The sequence below is a fragment of the Erinaceus europaeus genome, chromosome X, assembly GCF_950295315.1.
Source record: "Erinaceus europaeus chromosome X, mEriEur2.1, whole genome shotgun sequence".
In the NCBI taxonomy this organism is placed as follows: domain Eukaryota; kingdom Metazoa; phylum Chordata; class Mammalia; order Eulipotyphla; family Erinaceidae; genus Erinaceus; species Erinaceus europaeus.
Genome location: NC_080185.1, coordinates 20,637,998 through 20,647,291, shown reverse-complemented (window position 1 = coordinate 20,647,291; position 9,294 = coordinate 20,637,998). Strand labels below are relative to the sequence as shown.

Genomic DNA, 9,294 nt, shown 5'->3' with positions numbered 1-9,294 from the left:
CTGATGATCTGCTTCCGTGTGCCATGTGGAGCCACAAGAGAAAAAAAAGGAGACAGTTTGATTCAAAAAAAGAGATATTATAGTTGAGAAGACACCAGTAAGATTTTTTTTAACCTAGGAATTTTTCTTCTCTGCACTGAAAACAAGTTACTTGGACTGTAAATCCATCTTTGACTGTGATGACCATCATAGGTTGTCCAAACTATTATCTTTTTGAAATGGAAGGAGAACACTTAATAATGATACTGGCCCAACATATTGCCTGGGACTATCTGGGGGCGGTCTGTATGTGCCTGGCACCTCTAGCCTTGGCCACCATGTCAGATAACTTTGTAAACTCATCTGAACCCTGGAGTCCACAAGATGGACTGCTTTAGATCTCTGGTATTCTGCTGGTTTAAGACAATGTGAGCAGAAGTCATGGAGCCGACAGATAAAGACCATCTGATGTGTGGACAGAGCTAAAGTCAGCTCTCACTCTCACGAAGGTGTGAGAGTGAGAGCTGACAAGCAGTGTGACTGGCAGCAACCACATGTTCAAATACAACAAAGGTGACTGAGAGTCAGTGAGTACTTGTATATGTTAGGCATCATGAGAATCATTTCTCATGCCTTAACTTACACTGCACATTTGTTTACATTTATGCCTTACTTGTGGAAGGATTTTGTGTTAATGACTGTTTCCATATTAATTATCTTATTTGATTCTCCCAACAACCCAGGGATGTTGATATTGCTATTTCAGTTGCCAGAGGAGAAAGAAAGGGTGAGAGTGGTAAGTAATGTATAAATAGATACTATAGCATTGGTGGAAAAGGCATGGCTTGTTTTTCTATGCAGAAATGTGTTATGACTTTTATGACAACCCAGGAGAACTGAGACTGAGATTCAAGCCAGTCCAGCTCCAAGTTCTATATGTTTCTTGTGATGCTGCAACTGATTGACTAACATATTAATCTAGTAATTATATACGGATTAGTACTATGTATTGGGCAGTGGACCAAACTATGAAAAAAGATGGAAACAGAAATATTCTTTTTTAAAATGACTTCTTTTTTTTTTGAAAAAAATTTAATTTTTAAAAAATCATTATCTTTTATTGTCTTTATTTATTGGATTGAGACAGCCAGAAATAGAGAGGGTAGGGGGAGTTAGAGGGGAAGAGAGACAGAGAGACACTTACAGCATTGCTTTACCACTTGCAAAGCTTTCCCCTTGTAGGTCGGGACCGGGGACTCAAACCTAGGTCCTTGCCCATCGTAACATGTGTGTTCAACCAGGTGCACCACCACCCAGCCCTCCTTTTCAATATTTTTATTTATTTATTCCCCTCTTACCTGCATATTTACTTCCTACTCATACTGCTCCCAGTGGTCATTTATTTCTTTTAATTTAATAAAACAGAGAAATTGAGAGGGGAAAGAGATAGAGAAGTAGAGGGAGGGGGTAGATAGTATAATGGTTATGCAGAGAAACTCTTTTTTATATTTATTTTTCTTTAATTTATTTTTTATTTAAGAAAGGATAAATTAACAAAACCATAGGGTAGAAAGGGTACAACTCCACACAATTCCCACCACCCAATCTCCATATCCCATTCCCTCCCCTGATAGCTTTCCCATTCTCTATCCCTCTGGGAGCATGGACCCAGGGTCATTGTGGGTTGCAGAAGGTAGAAGGTCTGGCTTCTGTAATTGCTTCCCCGCTGAACATGGACGTTGACTGGTGGGTCCATACTCCCAGTCTGCCTCTCTCTTTCCCTAGTAGGGCGGGTCTCAGGGGAAGCGGAGCTCCAGGACACATTGGTGGGGTCTTCAGTCCAGGGAAGCCTGGCCAGCATCCTGATGGCATCTGGAACCTGGTGGCTGACAAGAGAGTTAACATACAAGGCCAAACAAATTGTTGAAGAATCATGGATCCAAAAGTTGGAATAGTGGAGAGGAAGTGTTGGGGGGTACTCACTGCAAACTCTAGTGTACTTCCGCTTTTAGGTATATATTTTGCAGTGGTTTATGGATACGTGTGAACATATGCTCTCTCTCGCAGAACCTGGTCTATATCTAGGTTTTGGGACTTTGTTAGGAAGTGAACCACCTGGGATGGAATTAGAGAATGCTATGAAAGGGAAGGTCTCACCCGAGTGATGAAGCTGAAGGTTTGTCATTCCACACGTGAAGTCTCTGGACACAGTCTGAGCTGAAGCATGTTGAGGTGGCAATCGTTGTGTTGATTATGTTGCTATCGGCTGCTGCAATATTATTTGATATGGATTGGGAGAGGTATGTGGGAAAGTGGGCCCTATCCTAAGGTTCCAGGACTGGGGGAAATATAGGCTCTATAGTGGAGATGTGAGGTTCCTGCTGTCTTAGGGTTCAAAAAGACAATGGATAGTTAATGTTATCATTACATTATTTGGCAATTGGGTTAACTTTGAAAAGTCCTTTTGTTAGGGTTTGCTGTATAGTACCCAGTATCTTGTAAATAGCTGTGCCACTGGTTGCCTCTGGTCTACTTGCAGAGAAACTCTTAAGCCTGAGGCTCCAAAGTCCCAGGTTCAACTCCTGCACCATCAGCAGCCAGAGCTGAGTAGCGCTCTGGTAAAAAAAAAAAAAAAAAAAAAAAAAAAAAGGAAAAAAAATTAGGCCCACTTTCGGCCAAAAGGAATAGCAGTGGGAAGATGGGGGCAACTTCAGGCAAGTTGGTGATTCCCTCTCTATGAGAATGGCCCACTTACGAATTCGCAAGTGAACTTGAATACTCACTAGAATTTGCTAGGAAACACTCAAGAAAAATGAGATTGTGTAGATAATGGAGAGTAGGGAGTAGATGAAATAAGAAAGACAGAAAGCCTGTTCTCTTGAAAGAGGATGATAGGTACATATTAACCCTAACTTTTTTTTATACATTTGTGTCCATAACATTATCTCATAAAGATAAGACTTGGCATAGTAGGTAGGACAAAGTAAAGGTGGAAATATCTGGAGATGATGAGGTGGATAAAGCAGATGGTGGGGGAGAAGGAGATGAGAACTGACTGAATGCTCTCTAAATGCCAGGTAAGGAGTTTGGATATACTGCATTAGAGAGTGAGGAATCAGGAAAAGATTTAATAATGTATTAATAATAATAATTATTATTATTACCACCAGGGTTACCACTAGAGCACTACAAATCTACTACTCTTGATTTTTTTTTTTCTCTTACCAGAACATGGCTCATCTCTGGTTTATAATTGAACCTGGGACTTTGGAGCCTCAGGCATGAGGATCTCTTTGCATAACCATTATGCTATCTACCCCTATCACACCTGATGTTTTCTTTTCTTTCTATTTTATTTCATAGGAGAGAGAAATTGAGAAGGCAGGGAGAGAGGGAGAGAAAGAGTGATAACTGGGGCTGGGGAGATAGCTTAATGGTTATACAACAAGACTTTCATGCCTGAGGTACCAAAGGTCCTAGGTTTAATCCTTAACACCATCATAAGCCATAGATGAACAGTTCTCTCTCTCTCTCTCTTTCTTTCTCATTAACAAATAAATAAAACTATTTAAAATAAAAGAGATAATTTGCTAATAAAAATAAACAGACACTTGCAGACTTGCTTCACCACTCATGAAGCTACCCCCACTTCCTTGCAGCTGGGCAGTGGGGGCTTGAAACTGGGTCTTTGCTCATGGTAATGTATGTGCTCAACTGCCCAGGCCCCCAATTAAAATATTTTGATCATGAGACTGGCAAATTCTTTGCATGCTTAAAAGGTCCATTGATTTTGTTTTGAGAATGGATTGTGAGGCAGGTCTAGGGAAGAGAGAATGCTGACCTAGACAACTGAGGAAACAGAGGACTACACTATGCACTTTAGATTTTTTTATCTAGATCTATATTTTTTATATTTTTAGTTTTATTTATTTATTTATTTGTACCACTCCCATAACCAAAGATGTGTCCCCATCCCTGCCCCTGTAGATAACCACTAGAGTTCTTCCACTGTCTTTGATGTAGGTTGACATACTGTTTTTTTACTGGTCTTTAGAATGCAGTGGGAAGTCACTAGAGGGCTTTAGGCAAGGATGTGATATGACTTAATTTGCATGTCAGATGTTCTTATCACACATGTACACATAAAAACAAAGGGACACAAGGAAGGTGATAGGCTTATAACCTTGATTGTGGTAAGGATTTCATGGTTGTGTGCATCTGTCCAAAACACCAAATTGAATACACTAAATACATGAAGCTTTCATATAGTGATTAAATCGCAACAGGGCTAAAAAAATAAATTTGTGGGGGGTTGGGCTGTAGTGCTGCAGGTTAAGCGCACATGGCGCAAGGTGCAAGGACCAGCATAATTATCCCTGTTAGAACCCCCGGCTTCCCACCTGCAAGTGGCGGGAGGGGGGAGTGAAGCAAGTCTGCAGATGTCTATCTTTCTCTCCCCCTCCTCTCTTCATTTCTCTCTGTCCTATCCAACAACAATGAAATCAATAACAATAACCACAACAATGATAAAAAACAACAATGGCAACAAAAGGGGAAAAAATAGCCTCTAGGAAGAGTGGATTCATGGTGCAGGCACCGAGCCTCAGCAATAACCCCGGAGGCAAAAAATAAATAAGTGAATAAATAAATAAATAAAAATATAAATAAAATTTGTGAAACAGATATTTTTCCCTAGGTGAGTAGGGCTCTGCAGAGGTGAGGTTCCAGGACATATTGGTGAGGTCGTCTGCCCACACAGTCAGGATGGCATCACAGTAGCATCTGTGACTTGGTGGCTGAAAGGCAGCAAGATATAAAGTAAATTTGAACAAATCATTTTTATTATTTGAGTGTGTAAATGCACACTCATATTTACATAATGTAGACACCCAGACAGTATTGGGACTCACTCTCAGTGTTTTCTGCATAGTACGGTAAATGCCTTACCTGGTGAGTTATCTCCTTGATGCAACATTAGAGAATTGTTTAGGAAACAGAATTGATGAGAATTGACCGAAAGCTTGTGGTAATTGAAAAGAGGAGGAATAAATGCCTCTTTGATTTCTGAATGGAATGGCGGGTAATGCCATTTCCTAAGGTAGGGCAGCATCTCTAAAGAACATGGGGGGGGTTTGTACTACAGAAGTTGAATAAGGGCAACAGATTGGCATACTTTAATGATGACTCCTTCATCACTATCAGGCCACCCCATCATTTGGGGCCCTACTTAGTCAGGGAGTCCTGGGATTCCCACACAGACATGATGGGCCTAGACCTCAAATAGATTATCTCTCTCCATTATCACTGGTCATCTCCACCAGAAACTACATAATGGACCTCTTTGTGGACTTTGCCCTCAATGTGGATCAACAATGGTAGAGAATGTTCCATACTCTGAACAGAGGTTGGATAACATACTCTATCTACCACCTGAAGAAGATGGTTTCTGAAATTGGTGCAACTTGGAATGTTCCTACTTATGACCACAGAATGCAAGTTCAGACCTATAGGGATGCAGAGGTTACACAGGCTCCTATGCTGAATATGGGCCCCAGATCAAATTGATGGGGTTTACAGTCAACAATATTTATACACTTTCCCCATATTTGGGAGTTACTCTATTCTCTGATCCAGCCCCTTTTCCAGCCATCACATCATCTCCCCAGACAATAACTTGGGTCCACCTGCATATCAGATGTCAGGCTCAGCCAAAAACTAGTAAAGTCATGGGCCTTTTGTAATATACCTAAAGTAGACCTACTAGCTTTTTCCAAAATGGAGACCACAAATCTTCATCTTCAATATTCCAGCCTTTAGGTGCATGATTAGACAATTTATTCGGCTTTATACGTTAACTTTTTTCAGCCACCGGGTTCCAGATACTACCATGATGCCGACCAGACTTCCCTGGGCAGACAACCCCACCAATGTGTCCTAGAGCTCTGATTCCCCAGAGTCCCACTTTACTAGAGAAAGAGAAAGGCAGGCTGGGAGTATGAATCGACCTGTCGACACCCATGTTCAGTGGGGAAGCAATTACAGAAGCCAGACCTTCCACCTTCTGCACCCCATAATGATCCTGAGTCCATGCTCCCAGAGGGATAAAGAATAGGAAAGCTATCAGGAGAGGAGATGGTACACGAAGTTCTGGTGGTGGGAAATGTGTGGAATTGTACCCCTCTTATCCTATGGTTTTGTCAGTGTTTCCATTTTATAAATAAAAATTAAAAAACCATTAAAAATAAAACATTGAGAAAAAAATAAAATGGGGAGTTTGCCATGTGAAAGAAACTGACAAATAGCAAAGTTTTCTGAGAAGGAATTCCTTACAAAACTCTGAATACATTTCAGAGATCTTGGCTGTGCATAAAGTTTATGGGTATCATGCGATTATACTAAGAACTCTATAATTCCCAGAACCGCTATTAACACTATTAGACTATATTATGTATTCCTGTACTTTTAAAACATGTCTTTAAAATATTATATTTATTAGATAGAGACATAAATTGAGAGGAAGGGAGGAGGTAGAGAAAGAGAAAAGTAGAGAGAGATGGAGAGAGAGAGAGGAAAGAGAGAGAAGAGAGAGATCCTGTAGTACTGCTTCACCTCTTGTGAAGCTTCTGCCTTTCAGAAAGGAAATGGAGGCTTGAACTAAGGCTTTTGTAGTACATGATTGGAGCTCGACTGGGTGTACCACTATCTGGTCCCTATTTATTCCTATTTTATATAAAAGTTAATTATCAGGTAAAATATGAAAGTTTAATAGTGATCCATGCCAAACTCTTTGTCTTGTTAAGACCCAGTGAGAAGTTACCTGCATAAAATCACACAGCTAGGTGGTAGCAGGTTTAGGCCTAGTGTCCAAATTTCTTTACTCCCAGTTTCATTTTGTTTCAGCTACACAGACCTTTCTTTTTCAACCGCAGCATCAGGATTTCTAAATGAGATGAGAATATACACCATTTACCATCACCTGAGCTCAATCCTAATTCCACGGCATTTCAGTACCCTAATTTGCCTATCCCCTACCGCCACTCATTTGCAATCGTCCAGCCTTTCTCTCACCTCTTCTATCTCTTCTTGTTGAGGGAAATACTTGCTTAGAATGGTATGGACAGACTTGCCAATTTCCTCCTGAACCGAAAATGACCTGTAAGTGCAGAAATGATCACTGAGTCTCAACATTCGCAGTGACTGATATCAGCTACTTTTACTTGAGAGCTTAAATGATTGTACTTAGGGATTTGCTACAAGGATCATCTCATCACACCCCCACAGCACCCTCTTGAGGGATGTCATTGATTGGTTCTTCCCCATTTACATGTTGTAGAATGAGACTTGATTTGGAGGTAGATTTTTTAATGGAGGTAATCAAGATAAATGAGATGATTAGGGTGAGTCCTAGTGCACCATGATTTTTTTAGTGGTTTAATACTGATTTACAAAATTAGGAGATAACAGGAGTATAATTCCACACTGTTCCCACCACCAGAGTTCTGTTTCTCTATTTCCTCTACTGGAAACTGCAATAGTTCTCCTAGGGTCATAGATATGGGTTCATTTATTCCTATAACTATCTATATTTATATATATTTGCCCATTTTTCTTATTTTATTTTATTTTATTTTATTGGTTAATCAGAAATATAAGAGGAGAGAGAAAGAAAAAGCTCTCACTCTGGTACATGTGCTGCCAGGGATTAAACTCAGGACCTAATACTTGAGAGTCCAATGCTTTATGCACTGTGCCACCTCCTGTACCACATCTATTTTTCTCTATGGTCCTGCCTTCCCTTTCATTTTAAGTCACACCTACACCTCTTGCTACTTCTGAATGTCCTTTCTTTTTTCCTCTTCTCCCTCTGGGTCCTGATGGAATTGGAGTTCAGAGCCCTCTGGTCATCTTACCCTATGTTTCTCCCCCTCTCTGGGGGGTATGGAACAGCATTATTTTGGGGGTGCAGAAGGTAGGAGTTCTAGAGAAGAATCATGCCAAACACCTTGCATGGAGCACCCACTAAGTGGCACACTCTGGAAGAAAATAAGACTTTCCCCCTGTATCATGGAGTCTGAGTCGATGGAAGACGTAGAAGTAGAAAATGAAACAGACATGGATACATTTCGAGTTTACAAGAATGGTTCAGGGGGTCCACTCCTGCTCCTTCTGCATGGGGTAGATCAATATGCTGCCCTTTCCTGGGCTGTCTTCACGGCAGCGATCATTAATAGGATTCAATGTAAGATTGTGGCTTTGGATCTTCGAGGTCAGGGTGAAACAAAAGCCCAAAATTCTGAAGACTTATCGGCAGAAACAATGGCAAAAGATAGCGGCAATGTGGCTGAAGCCATGTATGGGGACATCCCTCCTCCTATTATACTGACTGGGCATAGCATGGCTGGTGCTACTGCAGTCCACACATCATCCTGCCTGGTGTCAAACCTGGGTCTGTGCATGATTGATGTTGTAGAAGGTACAGCCATGGATGCTCTTAATAGCATGCAAAATTTCTTGTGTGTTTATTCTAAAACCTTCAGGTCTCTAGAGAATGCCATTGAACAGAATGTGAAGAGTGACCAGATTAGAAATTTGGAGTCTGCCCGTATCTCAGTGGCTAGCCAAGCCAAGCCATGTGAAGGAATTACTAATTCAGAAGGCTCGAAGTCTATAGTGGAAGGAATCATAGAGGAAGAAGATGAAGAAGGAGGTGAGTCAGTAAACAAAAGGAAAAAGGAAGATGACATGGAGACCAAGCAAGACCATCCATCATATACTTGGAGAATTGAACTGGTAAAAATAGGAAAATACTGGGATGGCTGGTTCTGAAGCTTAACCAATCTTTCTTAGTTGTCTTATTTCTAAATTGCTACACTTGGCTGGTGTCGATAGGTTGGGTAAAGATCTAACTATTGGACACATGCAAGGAAAGCTCCAAATGCAGGTCTTACCACAATGAGGCCATGCAGTCCATGACGATGGCCCAGACAAGGTGGCTGAAGCTATTGCTACTTTCCTGACTCAGTATAGGTTTGCAGAACCCATTGGTGGATTCCAATGTGTGTTTCCTGGCTGTTAGTGACCTGCTGTCCATCCCTCCCTCAGCACTGAGCTCTCGTATACATACATTGCATCAGAGGCTACTGTGATGCCACTGTCTCATCATCCTGCCCGGCCATGTGACACCAGCTTCCTGTAGATGGGCATCCTTAGATGTACAATCCCCTTTGTGTGTTCCTGCCAATAGCAGTGTTTTCCAGTGTTCTTGATCAATATCGGCCTTCCTAGTCCAAGGTTGTCCAGCTCCACTCCCTTTAC

The 9,294-nt window shown here is 41.2% G+C and overlaps 1 pseudogene; it reads left to right on the top strand.

The window, feature by feature from the left end:
* Window positions 1-8,026: 8,026 nt before the first annotated feature.
* On the top strand, window positions 8,027-9,070 carry LOC103114840 (protein phosphatase methylesterase 1-like; annotated as a pseudogene).
* The last annotated feature ends 224 nt before the right edge of the window (window positions 9,071-9,294 follow it).